Source organism: Lissotriton helveticus, chromosome 7, assembly GCF_964261635.1.
Source record: "Lissotriton helveticus chromosome 7, aLisHel1.1, whole genome shotgun sequence".
In the NCBI taxonomy this organism is placed as follows: domain Eukaryota; kingdom Metazoa; phylum Chordata; class Amphibia; order Caudata; family Salamandridae; genus Lissotriton; species Lissotriton helveticus.
Window position 1 is genome coordinate 312562486 of NC_136068.1, and position 23646 is coordinate 312586131.

Consider the following 23646-nt stretch of genomic DNA (forward strand, 5'->3'; position numbering starts at 1 on the left):
GTTATTTTTTGGTAAAAGTCTTTTAACAGCGTTCACTGCCAAGACAGACAAATTTAAATGTCCTCGCACTTAAACAGAAAACAAAATCAGATTTCCTAAAATGTTACTTTGATATCACGAAATTGTAGGCGCTATCCCAGCGCTGCTTACTGCACATCTCAGAGGTGGAGCAGAGGTCCCCTTTACTCGACTGATTTACGAGCAACTGATGCCCATGAGGATTCTGATTGCTGGGAGCATACAGACTGTTCTTCCAAGATTCCAAGAGTTTGTCAACTCAAAGCCAGAGAGAGAATTCCTCCTCTCCATCCAGCGAGGGATTTCCGAATAGTGAGCATTGGTAACTGGGGGGCATATTTACAAGGACAGTGATAAATAAATGCAAAGCGCGCTAGTCCTTCTTTATTTATTGCCGTCTATTGCTGTAATATATCGCCCTGTTAGTACGTTATTTACAACGCGTTTTACCAGGGCGATATAATTACCAGCGATAGCAGGTTTGCAGGGAACATGGCTTGTTTTCCAGCGTTGTGCCATGCAAAACGGCGATAACCTTGCTGATACGTCCCTGTGGTCGTATCTGCACAATCCACCCCCTATGTTAGGCATAGGTAGGTCAGAATTTTAGCAGACATTAGTTTTTGTTGGAAACCGTAGTTTTCGCCAAAATTTAACGTGTGCCAAAATCCTGTGGGCTGCCTTGTAAATATCGCAATGTGAACATAAGCAATATTTGCAAGGTAGTTCACCCGGGGTACGCCCAGTGACGCCCACTTTGCATCTCATTAGAGATGCAAAGGGAGGCGTTGGGAAAAAGGGTGCTAACATGCGATTATGCATGTTAGCACTCTCTTGTAAATAGGGCGATAGTTTTATCTCCGCTCTTTTGGCTTTTGAAGCCAAAAAAGCAGAGATAAAGCATTTGTAAATATGCCCCTGGGTGTGTCTACCATATACACAGGAGACACCCCGCCAGATCAGGGAAAAGGAGCATGACACTAGTAGTCCTGTAAAAGAAAGGCTTATTTTCTTGTTTTTTTCAGCCTTGTCTATGGAAATACACAGGAATCGGTTATACCATTTCTGATCTTGACACCATTGCGACAGAGACGGAGAATGTTTACTACCAATATAATGGTCTGTCCACTGAATCTCAACAGTGGAGATTACTCTGTCTCCACCGTAGCCAAACTTCTCCTATGACCTTTACTCCGTCAGAGAATTGCCTGTTTGTCCGCCCACGTAATTTAGATGGGCAGACATATGGCCATGTTTTACTGCCAATCAATGTCAGGCAAACCCTGGTGGTGAGAGACAGTAAACAATTAGATGACTCCAATAGCCAGGGGGCTTGGCAGTTCGGGCTGGACTGTTCCCATGAGGCACAGGGTTGATTTGCATATGAACAGGTCTAAACTGGGGTGGCATGGTGAGCAAAAGAATGATGGATTTAACCCAGATCTCTTGACTGGGGGTGAATGTTTAGATTTGTTCTGTATTCCGTCCATCAATTATGTGTCGTTTGCTCCAATAGCGAGGGGGGCATTTATTTATTATCTAAAAGAAAATCCTGCTAAATGAATGCAATTTAAAAAAATACGTTTGACAGGCGGCTCCATCACATTGAAATGACGGAGCCGTATGTCAAACTTAAAAAAAGTATTGTTATTTCTTTTGAATAAACTACCTGGCCTAAAAAGTGTCACCACATATTTCATTTATAGAAGGTACCATATTGTAATGACATAATTAAATTGGGAGACCCAATGGACCCTTGGAGGCTTGGGAAATACAATAAAAGGTAAAAGATGCCTGCAATGGAGTTTGTTTGCAACAAACTTATGTAGGTATAAGAATACTTTGAGGGTTAGTCCATCTGGAACAAACACCAAAGTGTCATTAGACAACACCAATCAATGCAGTTTATAAGCACAAAAAACACGAGAAATCCTAATTGTATGAAAGTATAATTTTTTTTATGTATAGAAACAATTAAAAGGGAGTATAGACACATGAAATAAATCAGCAAACGGTCATGAAATCATCTTCAGGACAGTAGTTTTTGCTAAAAAAGACTTCTATTATTTATGGAAAACAGCCTAGAACCATGAAGTTGATCTATGGTCACAGCCGTACACTTAATTATTTATTTATTTAAAATATTTATAAAGCGCGGCTGTCACCTGGCAGGTATCCTGGCGCTGGTAGCTACTCCTGGGTTTATAGACGGGGGGGTTGAACTATGGCTGGCAGGCTAAAGGGGTGGAGGAAAGAGCCAGGTTTTGATTCGTTTCCTGAAGGGTAGTGTAGTGTAGCTCCTATTTTCCCAATAGGCTCTGCGCATTGGAATAGTACCTACAGCAGTAAAGGCCTAGGCCAGACGTTAACTAGGTCTACTACTGTCGATACTAGACTTAATTTTTGGGTTTGCCAGCTAAGCTCAGAGTTCGCTAGAAACTTTCTCGAATGTTCAAGGAAGGATTAACTTCCCTGATTAGACAAGAAGGGATTTAGTTTCTGACAACCATAGAACATGACAACTTTGCTCTCCCCTAATCAAGAGTCAATCTCGAGAGTCGTGTGAGCACAAGGCAATTATTTTACTCAGTCAGTACGTGCATTCTTAGTCTCATCAGAATGTAGAGAAAAGGAAGAGACGGGCGTGTTCAATAAAAGATGTTATTTATTGATCAGTCTCTTTTCTCGTACAAGAGAAATGGATCGATATTATTGCAATACTTATAGTTAAGTAAAGTGCATACATTAGAAGCAATAGTATAAAATAATACTGTAAAAACATTGATATGGTTTCTGAGCCATATGATGTTTAAAATGATTAAAATATATTTACATACACATATACATTTGACTAAACGTACTCAACTGGTGTTTCTAAATACGCCTACCCCGTGTACCTGACCTAAGTCTAATGCGTGGGCGGGAATAGAAAGTTACAGTTTAAGTTAAGTTTGTTTTTGCCAAGTGAATAACTAAAGAATTCTCTGTGAGGGGTTATTCAGTTCTGTACCTGGAAGTTAGGATGAATGAGGAATGGTATCTCTTTCTCTGCTCTCGATATTCCAGGCTGCCTGCGAGGGCTGCCCAGAAGCGCCGGTGCTGGGTCTCTCGGCTTGAGATAGCAGCGCGTCTCTCAGCGCGTCAGGAAGGCGGGGCTGCTGCCAGCGGGGTCTGCTTCTGCTCTCGGCTTCGGCAAGTATGGCTGCTCCGTCTTGTCACCACGCGTGTGTTTGCATAGGGCAAGGTCGGCAATATTTATACCTTAAAGGTGCCGGGATTGACGTAAGGATGGACATAGGTAAGTCAATAAAGATGTCATACGACTTGCTCGTTAGCACATTCTTTACTAAAGTTCTCTGTGAAATCAAAACAATGGCCGCACGGATTATCCAGGTTGTCATAGGTTTGATTTGTTATGAGAACGTCGTATGCCTTATCAGGGGCTGGAGGAATGTCGCTTGTCTAATTAGATCTCAAGCGTTATGACCTAATCAGATAACACGTTCCTGTGCCGTAGTGTGACTGCGTCAGATAACGGTATCTGCATCATGGGGGTTTTCTTGCCTCATGGGCTGACTGTTAGTTAACTAGCTAGGTAGTTTAACCAGAATAGGGTCAGGAATAGGGGGATCGATTCAGAACCTATAGAAATACACGACACCCACTCCACGCTAACTATGGTCATATCTACTAATCTATGCATAGTATAACATAGTACAACATACTATAGAGTATAGTGTATACCTTACCACCCCAAAATACATAAATGCATTTTTAAATTTTCAAATATACTGAAAAATTGCAGTCATATATATTGTATGCACTTAAGCTATGAATTAAATGCAAAATTAAACACGCATTGTTATGCATTATTGCTTTTTGGTATATGAGAAATACACATGAAATGGCTCTTAATATAGCTATACAGAAAGGAAGGTCGAGACCATTTCATCACATAATAAAATATTTGTGAACATACCAGCGGGCAGCTAAAGTCTATATAAAGTATCTAAAATAGAACTCTTAGTTCTCTAGGAATAGTTTCTTACTTTAAGCAGAAGATCAGTGTCCCGGGGAAAAAATATATAGAAATTTTTTTTAAGGGCTTGCTGAAAAAAGTTGCTGTCCGTGAACTGGATTGTAATTGTTCATGTGACTTTATTTTTAAAGTTGAAGGCCGAATTCAGGGAACGCCGTGTGCGAGTTTACTCAAAAGTCTCTATTTCTGTTCCGGAGAGAACATCATATCATTCAGGCTTTCGAAAAAACTGTCAACAGCTTCATGGGAAAGTTCCACTAAGTCGGAAATAGGGGTAACCATGCATTCGTGTGCATGATTGTCTCCATTGACATTCTGATTTGCATTGCTGACAGAAGGTCGTACCTGTTCGATGCTGCTTTCATCTCGAACTTCACTACCCTTCAATCGTAGTGGTGAAGATTCCAGGAATGCCGTCATCAGAATTGGCAGCCTTTGAGGGCAGCACAGTGCGTGAACCTTGGTAGGAACCAACAGTGTATCTGCATCCACCGGCGCATCCGATTGTAGCGTCAGACAGGTGTCTAACACGCATTCTTCTCCGCATAGCAGACACCTTAGTACAGGTAAAACACACCTTTGCCACATTGGTCGAAATGATAGAAACCAAGTCATGTTTAGGTCTCTAAGCCGGGAGAGTCCCAGGATTTTTGATATCCGGTCCCGGTATCCAATGGCTAGGATCGTATCTTCCATTGTCGCGAGAGTTTGATCTGTGACATGGGTTGCCATAACGAAAAATAAGGACTAGGAATAGGATTCCTGCAATTAGTCCCAGGATCAGGGGAAGTCCGCCAAAAATCGAATGGACGAAATCTGGAAAAATACCCAGTATGGCTTTGAATGGTGTTAATGCCATCGAAAATACTGTCTTAAATACCTTTAAGACCCCAGTGGTATCAGAAATATTTAAGATTTCGCTCAGGATTTCCGCGAAATGTACGGGGGAATTGGTTGATAATAATGTATGTATCTCTGCAGTCGTCCTTGCGACTTGTAGATCATACGTTTCTTTAGATGACGTGAGCCTTGTAGGCGTCTGAAGAAGCACTGTTTTCATTCTGCTTAAAGTATCTATTCGAATAGAAGTAATTTTCAAACCGGGCCATGCCCTTGCCTCCCTGTCTGGAAAGGAGCTGGGGAATAAAGAACGTCCACAGCACTTGACATTCGCCGTCGTAGTGACGAGATAAGGAGTCCCGGGCATAAGACTACAACATCTGCGGTCTACAATAAGAATGTAACTCCCATTATAGAGTCTTTGAAAGAATGGTTCTATTTCAGTTGCAGGTGCGCCTTGCTGGTGACATGAAAGGTTGTATGAATTCCCTTCACAGGCTCCGTGCAAACTAATACCGTTACACAGAAGCGTGCCGCTTAGTGACATAGCACAATTGTTGCCACTAAGAAACACTTTCTGTCCTTTGTTACTGACACATGCATGTGAATAGGGCAGGTTCCAAGTTGTTTTAAGGTACCCCTTTCCCAATTTCTCGTACATGCCAGCCTGTATATATTTTTGGCAGTATTGAAACCTGAAGGTTGAGATTGGAATATTTATGATTCCGTGGATTATCCATTCACTGACAGGTCGTTCTGACATTGTCATTGGTAATCTTTCTAGTTTTTCAATGCTCAAGATTGTATAATCAGCACCCTTCTGCGCCATACCGATTTGTCTATCAGTAAGGTTAAAGATTTGGAATAGTGACGTTGTGTTGATTAAACGCCAAGGCACATAGCCTGAACGCAGATTTTGTAACGTCCAGCCAAGCTGTACAATGGAACGCAATTGTGACTGTCCATGTTGTAATAACAGTAAGTCTTGCGATAATATATCGATTGCTGAAGACACAATGCTGTCCAATGAAAAAATTCTGGAGGACAGAGTCATTAACCCATTGTCCACTACAGAAAGTGATTTTTCCAAATTAATACGGTCAATTTCCCGTATTCTTTCTGCTGTTTCAATTTGAGTAACCTTCCAGGCCTCATTGTATGCTGCATATACAGAGGCTGCTATGAAACGCTTTTGACGCTGTTTGCGTGGTCCCAGTATGAAATCACGCAAGTCAGCACCATCAGTAAGTAAAGTTAGGTGTTGCTTAATTTCAGGCAGTGTGGAAGTTTGTAGCCATTGAAGGCATAATTTGCCCACACTGTAGGTTGTTATTATCCCTGGGTGATGTCTTTGGGGATATCTAGGGTCTGGCCTGGTCATTTTGAAACCCTGTGTTTTATTCAGGAATCTATCTTGACAGTTATTTGTATCTGTGGGCCAGATCAACCATTGTTTCCAATCAGGATGTGTTCTGTTTTGGTTTAATATATGGTTTATGTCTATTTCTTCATCTGTTTCAGAGCTATTGCTAAACATTGTTGGCTTTGGAATAGACGGGTTTTTTAAATCTTTGATTTTGGCTAAGCCAAGACAGGTGGTTTGTTGAACAGTGTCATTTAAAAATATCATTTGTTCTGGGATCATGCAGGCTCTAAACAAAGCTTCTAAACCCTGTACTTGCCATTCTTTTGTACCCCAAACACTTTTCAAATCAACATTTTTGTCCCAATAATCAAATCCAAAAGTATTCATTTTTTCAAAGAACGAATCAGAATAAATCAATTTTGTGTTGGTTATCATGGTTTTCATCCCTGTCTTGTTTGACAATTTGTAATAAAATGTTTCAGCATTACTAGTGTTAAAACCTTGAAAGTATGAATATTTGTCATACACGGTTCTAGAGCTCCCTTTTGGAGGTGTAGCACAATGTTCCCATTGATTATAATTTAAAACATTTCTTGGTTGTGCAGATTTATGCAAAAAACTGTTACCATAATGGTTATAGCAATACATACTATCATAATTTGTAGAACCTTGCAAATAATCATGTTTTGTAAATTTAGCAGACATTACTAAGTCAGACATCATATTGTTTATACTTTCAAAGTCCCAATCATCAGCAAATGAGTTTGGTTTTGCAAAATCACTCAAGGAGATCTTGATTTGGTGTGGATATTTCAGGATCTCGACCGGACCATAAATTTCATAGTCAGTGTTGTCCCAGGCTACCCCACCAGGTATTGGAATTGCTGTGAAGTTGGCTGAAGAAAGTTCTGAAGAAAGTTCTCGTTTCTCGACGTGTGAAGATGTGTGTGGTTTGAGGACCAAGTTGATGTTCTGACTTGCTGTGTCCATTTTAGCATATTTTCCCTCAATGAAGCGTCCCAAGGTAAATACCATGATGAGCCAAAGTATGAGGATAAATGCACCAAAACCCACCCAAAATTCAATCCATGGAGTAACCAGATATGTTTCTTTCAGTTGTTTCAAAAGTTCCTTAGCTTTGTCTTTAAAGGATTTTGATGATGGCTGTGTCTTTTGTTCGCTGAAACCTTCAGAGGAATCATCGAAGTTGATGAAGTAACCAGATGCAGTTCTGTCAATTGTTCCAATTGGTTCAGGATTTTTGTTTCTTGCATTTTCACTTGGAACTTCATTGTAGATTGGTGTGTCTCTGCTAAATGTCTTTATTTGGGTTTTCAGAGGTCTGAGTTCTATTGCATTGTTGCATAGTCCTTGTTGTTCTTCTTTAGGCGTTTCGAATGTGATGAGCCTCTTTGTTAGGACCTCTGTACTGGTAGCAAACCTTGGTGTTCTGCTACTTATTGGGAGTCCACTTGGCCTACTGTTTGTTATCGGCCACATGTTGTGGTTTTACCAGGTCGATGGATACAACTCGGTTCTCCTTTTTTCCAGCAAGTGGCGGTAGTACAACTGATCTTGTCCCGTTGACAGACAAGACAGGAACTGCTTTTCTGTAAGAAGGCCCAAATTCCTTCTTTACCGCGATCTTCTCCCTGACTAGATCCCCGACTTTTGGAATCCAGACAGGTCTTGCTGGGACAGGTGGTGAATCTTCAGTGGTCGTTGGCTGTTGTTTCAACTGTATGTTGCTCAGGTCTTTTCTTGTTTTGTTTAAGTCCTGCAAAATAGCCAAACGGTCTTTGACATCAAAGGTTTTTTCTATTACCACTGAAGTCTGACTATCAAGGTCAGAGATCAACATCCTAGTTCCGAATAATAATTCGTACGGACTGAATCCCTTCAGAGAATTTCTTGGCAAGTTATTTAGACTACGTTGGACACTTATTAGATGTTTGACCCACCCAGCTCCCGAACCTAATACCTTTGCCGTTATAGATTGCTTTATGTCACGGTTTTTTCTTTCAACAATTCCGTTCCCCTCAGGGTGAAATGGACAAGAGTACCGCAATTGCACGCCCATGCTGACCATGGCCTCCTTATAAGCCCGAGAGCTAAAAGCAGGACCATTGTCCGAATGCAGAATGCCAATTGCGTATGTGCCGATAAAGACCCGCAAATCTTTTATAACAGTTCTGGCGTCAGCCGTTCGCTGGGGCCACATCCATATGAATCTCGTGCATGAGTCCACTGCGACCAAGATATATTTATAGTTACCATCCCTTTGTAAGGGACCGCAGTGGTCTAGATAAACACATGCTAATGGTTTATCCGAGATTAGAAGGGGCGTCTGTGCTGGACGTCTCACAGTTGATACTTTCATTTTTTGACATATTTCACATGCTAGAACATAGTTCCTTGTTTGTCTTCTCATTTGTGGCCACCAGTATCTCTGTTTTAATAATGATACTGTGGCTGAGACGCCAGCATGGGTAGAAGCAAGCCCTTCGTGTGCCGCTATTATTAGTCCTAATCTGTGTTCCATGTTTGGAATTGCCCTATCCCCCACTCCAGGGATTCGAGCAAAAGGAACATTGTTTTCATCAGTTATGTATGAGTATTTTACTGGAAAGCCTTTAGGGAGTGGTTCTATCGAATCCTTTTCTGAAGCGCTGACAGCTTGTAATATTTCGCTGTCTATTTTTGTTTTTGACCGGGTGACGGCTGCTACGGAAGCCGTTTGCACATCTGCTTTCGCGGCCTCATCAGCCAATGAATTCCCTGCAACGTGAACGCCATCACGTTGATGACTCAGTGTATGTATCACGTGAGTCTTTGGTAGTTCTTTTTGTAAAAGAGCTACTTGTTCCCAGAGCATTTTATGCTTGATTGTGCCCCCTTTGCATCCTTGAAACCGTTCTGAAGCCAGATCTGCAAGTATTCATTATAAGACTGAACGCAATAATACGAATCGCACACTATAAGTGTGGGGAATTCTCGATCGGTATTTTCAAGCGCCATCTTGAATGCTAGTAGTTCAGCTCGCTGAGCTGTGCAATCTCCTAGAGATTGTGTTTTAGTGAGGGTTGGTTTAAATTTCCCTTCGTGCCAACGACCTTTAACAATCGCGCACGCAGCACTGTAAGCTTGTTTACCCCCTACTGCGGGTTGTGCTGATCCGTCTGTATATATTATACAGCCGTAGTGTTCTAGAGGCAGAATTTCGGTTGGCGGAGGACATTCAAATTCATATTGGAGAAATTCTTGTGTTTTTAAGTAAGGATCAAATTCGTACACCACGTCTGTTGCAGCAAGAGAGTTAGCCCATTGTATCCATCTCGGATGGAGTGCTTTAGCATTTGGAATGCTTGCCTTTGTTACCGCCTCTAAGGCTGGTATTGGTGTCACGATTACTATTCGTTTACCTTGTGCCAGGGCTCGTTCTTTTGCTATAGCTGTCTGTGTTGCTGTAAGAATTTTTTCCGTTGGGCTAAATTTCATTTCAGCCTTAGTGTACAAGTGTGATTTGAATGCAATTGGTACCTTATCTCCCTCATTAGAGGTTAGGTATGTGAATCCGCATCTCCCTGGGATGACTCGGATCACAAGGTTGCGTGTATTATCACGGGTTTCTAATTTTGTTTTAATTAGCATGTCTGTTTGTAAGGATCTCAAAATTTCTGTGTGTGCTTGAGTCCAACTGGATCTTTTAAAGTCTGGTTTAATTAGATCATAAAGGGGTTTGACCCTTTCTGCGTAATTTGCAATATATGTTCTTCCGAAATTTAGGAAGCCTAGAATTGACTGTAGGTTTTTTAGTGTTTTAGGAGCTTGGATTACGGCACATTTCTCTAGGAAATTGTCTGCCAGGCTTTTACCTTCACTTGATAACTCATATCCTAAGAATAGGACCGTCAGATGGGCAATTCTGGACTTTTTGAAGTTGAATTTGTAACCCTCTGCAGCGAAACCAAGTATTATGGTGTTCACTCTTTTCAAGTGAGTCTCCAAGTCATCATCTGTTAAGTAAATGTCATCGACATAAGATAATGCTTCATCATCATATAGTTGTAGTAATTCTGTTACTCTCGCTGAGAATACCCCCGGGCTGTTCTTGTACCCCTGGGCTAACTGACAGAATTGTTTTTGAGTGCCATTTACTGAGAAAGCTGTTAAATATCTGCTCTCTGGTGCTATGTTTTGACAAAAGAATCCATTGGAGATGTCCAAGGTTGTTTTGTATTTTTTGCGCACTATGTTATTCATTAGTGCAGCACTGTGTGAGTTTTGCACTGCAAAGGTTTTGCAACATGTGTTAAGGTGTCGGTAATCCAAAACTAGACGATATGAGTTGTCTGGTTTGGCGACCGGAAACAAAGGATTGTTCATTTGTGAGGTGCAGGTTTCAATCACCCCCTGGTATTCTAGCTGATCTAGTATTTCATTTACTTGTTTTTTAGCTTCTTGCTTAATTGGGTACTGCCTTTGTGCAGTTGGTTGTGATTTTAACTGGACTTTGTGAGGAGGAGAATCCTCATCCCATCCTACATGATTTTTATATAAAGCAGGTGCTAAGGCCACTGCCCACTTTCTAGCAAGTGTATATTTTTTATGAATCGGTATTTGATTCGAGAAGGCAGGCATAATTACTTCTTCGCCATGAGGGCACTCCCTGACAAACTCTGGTGGCCAGTCTTTTTCAGCTAGAAGGATGTCATAGCCTTTGGAGAGGTTATCCCAAAATAGTCCCCTTATTTTCCTAGTCTTATCTCCCTCTATACGTAATGTTATCTCGTATATTTTGTGGGGCTTGCTAACTCTGGTATCTGCAGTTTCCACTTGAAGGTATTCATTCGTGTCCACTGTCTCCAGATGATTCATAAGGACTTTGCGAGCTATGCTCACCTCTGCTGCGCTGTCTAGGATTGTCTGAGCCCACTCTCCGTTTTTCAGTTGTGTCCTCAGTATTCTCGGCATTGTTAACTACCTTGATACTGGCTACCTTCTTTTTTGGAAATTGTAATTTCTTTTTCAGTTGAGCAGGTTCCTTGTCTTTGGACTTGGCGTGCTCTTCTGATCGTCCTCTTCTTTCCGATTTCTGCGAGGAATTCTGAAAAGATTGAGAGGGACGTGTATCAATGTCTTGATATCTATCAGGTTTTTTAATATTATCCCTATTTCTAAGGTTATATCTATTCCCAGAGGGGTCACTCTGGGGTGACCTTTGTCTCGGGTTTGGAGATTTCTCTCTTCGCCTAGGAGACCTTCCTCTGGACTGGAATTTCTTTTCTTTAGGATTGGATTGTTTATTTCCATCCCAGTTCTTTTTTGGTGAATTATTATTATTATTAAAAAACATTTTTTCTGGACTTGTAGTCAGTTGCGGTTTTACTGGTATTCCACCTAGACTATCTCTGCCTAGTTCTTCATAGGATTTTTCTATGATTCTGGCAATTTCAGCTGGTTGGTCTGCTATATCTGTCTCTTTTAACCTCTGGCGGATCGCCACGTTTGCTGCTTCACCTTTTATGTTGGCTAATAATATAGCCGAGACCTGCTTGAAGTCTTTCAGTAATTTCATACCAAGAGTTAAAGCAGGTTCTGGACCGTATTCATCTTGAATTTGTTTTAGCACATCTGGTATTACCGAAATGGATGGAACACCGTGCGTTTTTGTGTAGATGGAAGCAAAGACTGTACCCCAAGTGTCACAGTCCTCAATGTGTGGTGCGATTCCCATTGGGAGACATATAGTCAGAATCCTGTGTTTTTCCAGCGGGGTGGTGTCAGGAAACACCGCCTCTATTTGGGTAATTTTCTGTGCCAACCAGAATGGTATTTGTTCCCGTTTAGCTGGAACTTTACCTAGGCAGGATTGGATGTTCTGTGGTGTAATTTTATTTGTGTTCCCCTGGTGAGGGGTCAGCTGTGAAAGTTTAATCGCTGGCTGAATTGTTGAAGTCCGCATTACATACTGAACTAATTGTCTATGAATTTTTAGTAGTTGTTTTAGCTGTATTAATAGCTCTGCTGCAGGCATTCTTTCGATGTCTGGATGTGGTGTGTATCCGGCTAAGACCGGCCACGTTGCTCCTGGTCTTCCTAAAGGACCGAGCCTTGTAATGTGATTGTTATGTATTAGGGCGCCATCAAATAAGAGCAAATGCTCTTGGAATTTGAGTGGTACTTCCACCTCCTCGAAAGGAGTGTACGTTTCAGGAGGTTCCTCTACTTTGTAATAGTGGAAGTACTTTGTTACAGCATTTGCTGCTGGAAAATGTATCCATGTATAGTATACCTCTGTCTGCCGATATTCGTGTGCCTCAATTACGAATATGACTGTGCCACCTCTAGGTGTCAGTCCATTTTCTATAAGTTTTAAGGTTATAGATCTCCTTTTAATGACCGGAATGAGTATTATATCCGCGTCTGCTGCTTGCATGGTAGCATCAGCATCTGCTATTTCAGTAGCTAATCTAATTGCCTCTCTTTCTCCATCACTGTCTCCCATTTTACTGAAAGGATGGTATTATGTTTGTTTGCAGATCAGGTTTCTTATGGAAACAGAGATTAGATGCACAATATTCTGGAACTGTTTTATCCTTCAACGTTGACTAGACCAAGAACCACACATAGGAGTTCCCTCCTGCGAGGTTTTGGAGGATATAATAACCTTTCACCCACTCCAGACGTCTTTGGAGTATTTGGGAAAAGGGGTCTGAGTGAGAAAGCACGACTGAGTTACTCTAAATGTCTTACGTTAGTTTTATCGCCCTTTCCAAACGCGTTGGGCGCCATGTAGTGTAGCTCCTATTTTCCCAATAGGCTCTGCGCATTGGAATAGTACCTACAGCAGTAAAGGCCTAGGCCAGACGTTAACTAGGTCTACTACTGTCGATACTAGACTTAATTTTTGGGTTTGCCAGCTAAGCTCAGAGTTCGCTAGAAACTTTCTCGAATGTTCAAGGAAGGATTAACTTCCCTGATTAGACAAGAAGGGATTTAGTTTCTGACAACCATAGAACATGACAACTTTGCTCTCCCCTAATCAAGAGTCAATCTTGAGAGTCGTGTGAGCACAAGGCAATTATTTTACTCAGTCAGTACGTGCATTCTTAGTCTCATCAGAATGTAGAGAAAAGGAAGAGACGGGCGTGTTCAATAAAAGATGTTATTTATTGATCAGTCTCTTTTCTCGTACAAGAGAAATGGATCGATATTATTGCAATACTTATAGTTAAGTAAAGTGCATACATTAGAAGCAATAGTATAAAATAATACTGTAAAAACATTGATATGGTTTCTGAGCCATATGATGTTTAAAATGATTAAAATATATTTACATACACATATACATTTGACTAAACGTACTCAACTGGTGTTTCTAAATACGCCTACCCCGTGTACCTGACCTAAGTCTAATGCGTGGGCGGGAATAGAAAGTTACAGTTTAAGTTAAGTTTGTTTTTGCCAAGTGAATAACTAAAGAATTCTCTGTGAGGGGTTATTCAGTTCTGTACCTGGAAGTTAGGATGAATGAGGAATGGTATCTCTTTCTCTGCTCTCGATATTCCAGGCTGCCTGCGAGGGCTGCCCAGAAGCGCCGGTGCTGGGTCTCTCGGCTTGAGATAGCAGCGCGTCTCTCAGCGCGTCAGGAAGGCGGGGCTGCTGCCAGCGGGGTCTGCTTCTGCTCTCGGCTTCGGCAAGTATGGCTGCTCCGTCTTGTCACCACGCGTGTGTTTGCATAGGGCAAGGTCGGCAATATTTATACCTTAAAGGTGCCGGGATTGACGTAAGGATGGACATAGGTACGTCAATAAAGATGTCATACGACTTGCTCGTTAGCACATTCTTTACTAAAGTTCTCTGTGAAATCAAAACAATGGCCGCACGGATTATCCAGGTTGTCATAGGTTTGATTTGTTATGAGAACGTCGTATGCCTTATCAGGGGCTGGAGGAATGTCGCTTGTCTAATTAGATCTCAAGCGTTATGACCTAATCAGATAACACGTTCCTGTGCCGTAGTGTGACTGCGTCAGATAACGGTATCTGCATCATGGGGGTTTTCTTGCCTCATGGGCTGACTGTTAGTTAACTAGCTAGGTAGTTTAACCAGAATAGGGTCAGGAATAGGGGGATCGATTCAGAACCTATAGAAATACACGACAGTAGGAGATGAGTGATTTGGCGGATATCGGCCGGCAGACTGTTCCACAGCTTAGCTGCAGCTACTCTGAAAGATCTACCTCCGATCCTGGCCTTCTTACATCTGGGGACTTTCACAAGGCGAGCGGTTGTAGACCTAAGTGTTCTGGTGGGGATGTACCACGAGAACAGACGTTGAGGAGGTCTGGGTCCTGCACCGTGTAGTGCCTTAAAGACCAAGCAAAGGGCCTTGAAGGCAATACGCTGCTTCAACGGCAGCCAGTGCAGCTCGGCCAAGGCAGCGGTGGCAGAGGATCTCCTGGTCCAACCAAGCGCCAGTTTGGCTGCTGCCGACTGAACTCGTTGGAGTCTGTCCAGCAGTGTCGCCGGGGATTCAAACAGGAGGGCATTACAGTAGTCAAGGCGACTAAGAATAGTGCACCTGACTATCAATGCTCGGGCAGAAGGTGGTAGAAGAGGCAGAACTTTGCGCAGTGAGCGCATAAGGGCTGAGCAGGTAGCAACTGTTCTTGAGACCTGTGTTTCCATGCTCAGTTGGTGATTTAGCATGACGCCCAAATTGCGAACACTGGTGACAGGTGGTGGGTTGTTAGAATTTTCCGGGGGCCAGAACTCAGCTGGCAGAGGGCGGGGAATGCGACTCGCAGGGCAGAACAGAACCTCGGTTTTCGAGGAGTTGAACTGGAGGGAGTTCCGGTGCAACCATCCTGCGGTGTCTCTTAGACAGTTGTGGAAGGCTTCTAAGGGGATGGAGTCTTCGCCCTCCCAAGAAAGCAAGAGCTGAGTGTCGTCCGCATAGTTAACTGTGGTCATATTGTGCGATTTGATTAACGTGACCAGTGGTTTCAGGTAAACATTAAAAAGAATCGGACTAATGGAGGAGCCCTGAGGAACACCGTGAGGGACAGGGGAGAAAACCGATTGGAATGGGGGAAGGGATACAGCCTGTTTTCTGTCACTAAGATATGAATGAAACCAGAGCAGGGCCGTGCCGTCGATCCCTGCCTCTCTCAACCTCTCAAGCAAAGTCCCATGATTGACAGTATCGAATGCGGCAGACAGATCTAATAAAATCAAGGCCACGGCTTGGCCTCTGTCTGCACGCATTCGAAGCTCCTCCATGGCAGTGAGCACAGCAGTTTCAGTGCCATGGGCTGGGCGAAACCCAAATTGGAATTCGTCCAAGACGTGGTGCTGCTCGAGATGGTTTGAGAGGCAGTTGCTGACCCAACGTTCGAGTACCTTCACCGGGAATGGCAGAAGTGATATGGGGCGGAAATTGGACAAACATTCTGGATTCAGCGTGGGTTTCTTTAGTAGCGGAGTGATGAGCGCTTGCTTCCAGGGAATGGGGACGATACCACAGCTGAGAGATTGATTGCAAATCATCCGTAGAGTGTGAAATAATTCGTGCCCACATGCTTTCCAGATTTTCGGAGGCAGAGGGTCGAGGGGAGATCCCGAGGTGATGCCCAATGCTACTTTCTCAAATTCTACTTGAGAGATAGGGGGGAAATCCAGGAGCTTATTCATAGGAAGGCAAGCTAACCTTGGAGAGTCAGAATTGGTGGAGCCAACTTCGGGAGGGGTGGAGTGGAGGTGTAACGGGGGCGTTGCCAGATTATTGATGATAGTCTCAATTTTATCGGTAAAAAACTGAGCGAGATTATCACAAAGGGTCTGAGATGGGGGAATGGAGTTTTTGACACAGTCAGGATGCATGATATTATCCAGGATCTGAAATATACTTTTAGGGCTGTTGGCCGCGTTGGCTATAGTGGAGCAGTAGTAATTCGCCTTACTCTCTGCAATAGCGGATTTATAATCATGGAATGACTTTTTCCAGAGGGCTTTGTTGTTGTTGCAGTAACCTTGTCTCCACTTTCTCTCAGCCTGTTTACAGGCTGATTTGAGGGTTTTGAGGGACTCATTGTACCAGGGAGCAGGTGCTCTACCTTTGGGTTTACAGTATTTTAGAGGGGCAACCGAGTCCGCGATGGAGGTAATTCTCGAGCTGAGGGATCTGTAATTATTTTCCACCGAGCTAGTAGGAGAGAATCTATCCTGTACTTCGAAAACTTTGGTGGAGGTGCTAAGTTTTTCTAAAGCTTTCCAGTTTCGATAAGAGAATTGTGGTGGCGCATGATTCTTGGGCTTTCTTATTGTGGCGTTGCTGATGTAGAGTTTAATGAGCGAGTGATCTGTCCAGCTCATAGGCAGAATGTCGCCTACTTGAGTTAAGCCCGGACTCGAAAAAATGAGGTCAAGACGGTTGCCTGCGGAGTGAGTGGGGTCCTTTATCAATTGGTAAAGGCCCACGCTATCACAGGACAACAGAAGGTTGTCTAAACCTGTGTCTAGGCTGCCGTTTGGCCAGAGATTAAAATCTCCTAGAATAATAAGTTTGTTATGGGAGGTTGCCATATTTGTGATGGTCGTGAGGAGCACTTGCTGTTGCGAGAGGGAAAAGGCCCCAGGCGGTCGATAGCAGATGATCACCGTAAAGGTGCCTCCTAGGTGGCAGTTTATAGTCAGACCAAAGAGCTCGAACCCGGGTACAGGATCTATGTCAATGGTGTTCATTTGCCACGAGGCTCGGAAGATGACACCAACTCCGCCACCGCGGCCTTTGGGTCTGGGGAGATGAAGAATGTTAAAGTTTAAGGGGCAGGCAGAGGCTAAATCGGTCTCACAGTTGGCGTGTGTCCAGGTCTCGGTAAGAAAAAGTACATCTAAATGGTGTGACTCTATAAGAAGATTAATTTCGGTGGCATGCTTCGGTAGAGATCTGACGTTCAGGAGGCCTCCTACGATTAGGCCCTTGTGGGTGAAGTCAGTAAAGGGAGAAGCAGTCTCTTCAAAGGTGAGCTTACCTTCGTGTGCATACCCTCGTAAATTGAGCAGTGTGTCCCGGGTGTAGCAGGGGGATTGCAGGATGAAACGGGCAGGATTTGTGGCGCTAGGCGCGTCCTCGTCGCGGACGAGTGCAGACGAGCTTGCCTTAAGCGCGCCTTCGGCGCGCAACCGGCGCGCCCGCTGCGCTCGTCCGCTGCGCTTCCGATGATGACACATGGCTTATAGTGGCGGCTGATGACGTTGGAGGGGGCGTTGTCAACAAATGTGGGCGTGGCTACACTCTCCCTCGGCGTGCCAATGGCGCCCAGAAGCAGCGTTGTGGGGGACAGGCAGTGTCAGCTAGTTATCAGCTGCACTGCGAAGTCAGGGTGAGTGCAAGTAGAGCGAGTGCAAATTTCAGTTTTTTAAAATACAGCAATACACAAAATTAAAATGAAGCTCAGAACAAAACTCCTGGCTTTCCGCCTCAGGAGTAGCACAATAGTGAAGCGCCGCTCGTTTTCAGCGCGCTTTATGCGATGCGATAGCGGGGGGCGTGGTCAACAAATGTGGGCGTGGCTACACTCTCCCTCGGCGTGCCAATGGCGCCCAGAAGCAGCGTTGTGGGGGACAGGCAGTGTCAGCTAGTTATCAGCTGCACTGCGAAGTCAGGGTGAGTGCAAGTAGAGCGAGTGCAAATTTCAGTTTTTTAAAATACAGCAATACACAAAATTAAAATGAAGCTCAGAACAAAACTCCCGGCTTTCCGCCTCAGGAGTAGCACAATAGTGAAGCGCCGCTCGTTTTCAGCGCGCTTTATGCGATGCGATAGCGGGGGGCGTGGTCAACAAATGTGGGCGTGGCTACACTCTCCCTCGGCGTGCCAATGGCGCCCAGAAGCAGCGTTGTGGGGGACAGGCAGTGTCAGCTAGTTATCAGCTGCACTGCGAAGTCAGGGTGAGTGCAAGTAGAGCGAGTGCAAATTTCAGTTTTTTAAAATACAGCAATACACAAAATTAAAATGAAGCTCAGAACAAAACTCCCGACTTTCCGCCTAAGGAGTAGCACAATAGTGAAGCGCCGCTCGTTTTCAGCGCGCTTTATGCGATGCGATAGCGGGGGGCGTGGTCAACAAATGTGGGCGTGGCTACACTCTCCCTCGGCGTGCCAATGGCGCCCAGAAGCAGCGTTGTGGGGGACAGGCAGTGTCAGCTAGTTATCAACTGCACTGCGAAGTCAGGGTGAGTGCAAGTAGAGCGAGTGCAAATTTCAGTTTTTTAAAATACAGCAATACACAAAATTAAAATGAAGCTCAGAACAAAACTCCCGGCTTTCCGCCTCAGGAGTAGCACAATAGTGAAGCGCCGCTCGTTTTCAGCGCGCTTTATGCGATGCGATAGCGGGGGGCGTGGTCAACAAATGTGGGCGTGGCTACACTCTCCCTCGGCGTGCCAATGGCGCCCAGAAGCAGCGTTGTGGGGGACAGGCAGTGTCAGCTAGTTATCAGCTGCACTGCGAAGTCAGGGTGAGTGCAAGTAGAGCGAGTGCAAATTTCAGTTTTTTAAAATACAGCAATACACAAAATTAAAATGAAGCTCAGAACAAAACTCCCGGCTTTCCGCCTCAGGAGTAGCACAAAGTAGCACTTAACACTGACGTATATAAAGAATATGTGTTATTTGGGGGGTCAGCGGTTTTCGCTCCTTTTTAGGTCGAGCTGGTGTAAGCAGTGCGAAGCACTGCGTCCAGCGAAGCATCTTTTGTTACTCACTTCCTGGTAATGTGAGACAGGGGATGGGCACACGCAGGAGAATCCCCCATGTGAGCGCGCATGTTCACCCACACGCCGTGCACATCTCCTGTCCTACATTCCCAGGAAGTGAGTAACACACAGACACACAAGTGCGTATGCACGCACACACACAGGCACACACACACACACACGCATGCACACACACGCATGCACACACGCGTGCACACACACACACACACAAACACACACACACACACCTACACACACACACACCCACACCCTACAACTAAGCCCCACCCGCCCCACTCACTGAGGCAAAGGCTCCGTTACGCGGGGCTTCCCTCACTTGCATCGGCGACCTCTGCTCCTCCTACGTGCCTACAGCGTTTCTCAGCCTCCCCTGGGGCGGAACTTCCGCCTTCTGCCCTTCTCGTCCAGTCACTTTGTGGGCGCGGGCTTCCCGCAGAAGGCGGACATCCCGCCCCAGGGGAGGCAGTGAAACGCTGTAGAAGACAGAAAAAACAAAACTTTTAGAAGCTCGTCGTGCTGCTATATTCGCCGATTTATTTCTGTGTTGTTGCGTCTGTAGGAGGGACGGAGTCGTGACATTGGCAGATGGCACCGCCTTCTGGTGAGCAGCAGCTAGACTTTCCACATCCGGTCTGGTGCCTGGGGAGCTTCACTAGGTGAAGTGCCACGTTATGCGCCCATAGCAGAGGGACACGGGTAGGCAACGTCACTGTTTTCCAACCCAGTGACCTTGGAGTACATGGACGCATTCTATCAGGTGTGTTTGGGTTAGAAATAGTCCCCAGATTAAGAAACGCGACGCTCGCATCAGCACCAAGGAAGCGTGGGCGGGGACGGGCATCCGGGGCTGTGGCCGCTACCCGGCATGTTGGGGTTCACGTGCATCCACATGCTGGCAATGAAGGGGTTACTTCCTGTGGATGTGGCCGGTGGCTCGTCTCTCTGCATCCCCTCCGAGGCATCTTTGGGTGTGTTTTTCTCCACCCACTGTTGATTCCCTTGTGAGTGACTGTGTGTTTGACACGTGTGTTTGCATGGGTCGGGCCAGGACCGCACAGGGCACTGTTGTGTGTAACCTCGCAGCGTGGAGGGGCGTTGCCCTGCAGTTGGGGTGCACTCTGTCTGCAGAGAAGGGGCATCAGGAGAGATTCACTGCAGGGACCGATCTCTTGAAGCACACCTCGCAATGCCGCAAACATGAAGGGCGCCGGCCCTGCGCCCTTCAATCCATGTATACGAAACTGTTTGCAAATCCCATGTCCCATGTGAGGCCACGACCGCAGGCCGCCAGAGGAGCCAGGAGGAAATATGTGCTACTGGGGGCAGGCTGCAAGGGTGCCGGGGGCCATGCGATGACCCACTCGGTCCCAATCACTGACACTCTCGTTACTTTGGAGATTCAAGGTGCGCGTGCATAATATCCCTCCCCGAGTCAAGGATGACGATACCCTTTGACCTTTTCCTTGCTCGAGCCTTCCACGCTACACGAGCTGTCAGGCTGCTAAAGGCCTATTGGGCTTACCAAGAAATGACCAGGGCTTACACAGGGTTTAAAGTAGCGTGAAAAATTTTGTCTGCGGAGCAGGGGGGCACAGAAAGGGGAGGGGCCTATAAAGCATGACTGGGGTTCCTTGCTAAAGACAGAGGCCAGCATAAGTAAGGCCGTGGCTTCAAACGCCCCTTTATAAAACCCTCTGCGTCAGCCAACCATAATTGTGGTACCTTGCTGTGAGTTTTGTTGCTGCGTCCAGACACATCACACAGCAACGGAGCTGTGCCTAACAGCATTAGATAAATGAGGAACAGCAACCATTCTCGTGTGAATACTTAGCAAAAGAAAGGGTTTTTATGAATTTGGGGCAGTGTTTAAGGCACCTTTGTTCTCGAGTTCAGAATATTCAAATATGTTACTTCCATCTATCGCCCTCTATCTATCTATCGCCCTCTAGCTATCTATCTATCGCCATCACTCTATATATCTATCTATCTATCTATCTATCTATCTATCTATCTATCTATCTATCTATCTATCTATCTATCTATCTATCTATCTATCTATCTATCTATCTATCTATCTATCTATCTATCTATCTATCTATCTATCTATCTATCTATCTATCTATCTATCTATCTATCTATCTATCTATCTATCTATCTATCTATCTATCACACACTCTTATCTATCTATCTATCGCACTCACTACATCTATTGCCCTCACTCTATCTATCTATTGCCCTCACTCTATCTATCTATCGCCCTCACTCTCTATCTATGTATAGATCTATCTATCTATCTATCGACCTCACTCTATCTATCTGTCGCCCTTACTCTATCTATCTTTCGCCCTCACTCTATCTATCGCCCTCACTCTATCTATCTATCTTCCTCTATCTATCGCCCTAACTCTATATATCTATCTATCTATCTATCTAACTATCTATCGACCTCACTCTATCTATCTATCGCCCTCACTCTATCTATCTATCGCCCTCTATGTATCGCCCTAACTCTATATATCTATCTACCTATCTAACTATCTATCGACCTCACTCTATCTATCTGTCGCCCTCACTCTATCTATCTATTGCCCTCACTCTATCTATCTATCGCCCTCTATCTATCGCCCTAACTCTATATATCTATCTATCTAACTATCGACTTCACTCTATCTATCTATCGCCCTCACTCTATCTATCTATCGCCCTCTATCACTCTATGTACCTATCTATCGCCCAAACTCTAACTATCGCCCAAACTCTATCTATCTATTGCCCTCACTATATCTATCTATCGCACTCACTATATCTATCTGTCTATCTATCACCCTCACTCTATCTGTCTATCTATCGCACCCACTCTATCGCCATCAGTATACCTATTGATCACATTCACTCTGTCTATCTATCTATCGCCCTCCCTATATCTATCTATCGCCCTCACTCAATCTATCTATCGCACTCACTCTATCACACCACCACAGCATCACTCAGCACCACCACAGCATCACTCAGGGGCACCACAGCATCAATCTGTGCAACTGTTCAACAACAACTGGTTCAAATATGTTCTCTCAATGTATCTAACTATCTAGCGACCTCACTCTATCTATCTATCGCCCTCACTCTATCTATCTATCGCCCTAACTCTATATATCTATCTATCTATCTATCTAACTATCTATCGACCTCACTCTATCTATCTGTCGCCCTCACTCTATCTATCTATCGCCCTCACTCTATCCATCTATCGCCCTCTATCTATCGCCCTAACTCTATATATCTATCTATCTAACTATCGACCTCACTCTATCTATCTATCGCCCTCACTCTATCTATCTATCGCCCTCTATCACTCTATATACCTATCTATCGCCCAATCTCTAACTATCGCCCAAACTCTATCTATCTATCGCCCTCACTATATCTATCTATCGCACTCACTATATCTATCTGACTATCTATCACCCTCACTCTATCTGTCTATCGCACTCACTCTATCGCCATCACTCTATCTATCGATCGCACTCACTCTGTCTATCTATCTATCGCCCTCCCTGTATCTATCTATCGCCCTCACTCAATCTATCTATCGCACTCACTCTATCGCACCACCACAGCATCACTCAACACCACCACAGCATCACTCAGGGGCATCACAACATCACTATGCGCTACCACCGCATCACTGAACGCGACAGCATCACTCGTCGCCACCACAACATCACTCAGCGTCACCACAGAATCATTCTGTGCAACCGTTCAACAACTGGTTCAAATATGTTCTCTCAATGTTTCAAGCTTTATTACAAATGTCACAAAAAGATGTTAATATTTCACTTCAGTTCTGGGATTTTCGTCACAATAAAATACAATGATAATCTTAACAAAAGTTATTTACAAAAGTTTAAGCTATTGCCATTATAAACTGCAATAACTTTTATTTATGTATTAATTATAAAAAAAATTAAAAGCCTTTGTTATTTGTAATATCAAAACATCTAAGTCACGTAAATTCAACACATATTGCTTTACAAATGTTATAGGTGTCACATTTGCGAAAGTTAAAACTATTGGCATTGTAAATGACAAAGCTATTAATTTCGAAATTTTCAAAAACAACACATAAATAAAAAAAATTGTCATTTGCAATACCAATAGCTCAAACTTTCCTAATGCGAGACCTATTGCATTGCGAATGCTTGTTGGCCATAGTAACTGGGAGAACAAACACACAAAATGTAATAGGAAAAATGCTTGCTAACTATCTAACCACTGGCAATCACTCGGGGTAGAATCTCAACCCATCATTCTTTTGCTAACCATGCCACCTCAGTTTGGACCCAACCATAAGCAAATCACCCTTGACCCCACTCCTCATGGGCACAGTCCAGCCCGAACTGCCAGGCCAGGTCCTCCCCGAACCAGAACACAAGCACCCTAGGACAAGTTTTGGCCTGAAAAGGGCTCATCAGCTAATTATAGTTTGGTTCCAGTGGCACAGTGAGCACGGGACCCACGTCTGGGCATACCCTTGCCACTTAGCGCAGTACATCAAACACATAAGAAGTGATGGGAGGAATGCTTACAACTAATCTAGCCT

General features: G+C 44.2%; 1 protein-coding gene across 1 annotated transcript in view; it reads left to right on the forward strand.

Annotated features, from left to right (window-relative positions):
• The window catches only part of LOC144768456 (bactericidal permeability-increasing protein-like), a 347712-nt gene that overhangs the window by 239661 nt on the left and 84405 nt on the right, over positions 1 to 23646 (forward strand). The window lies entirely within an intron of this gene.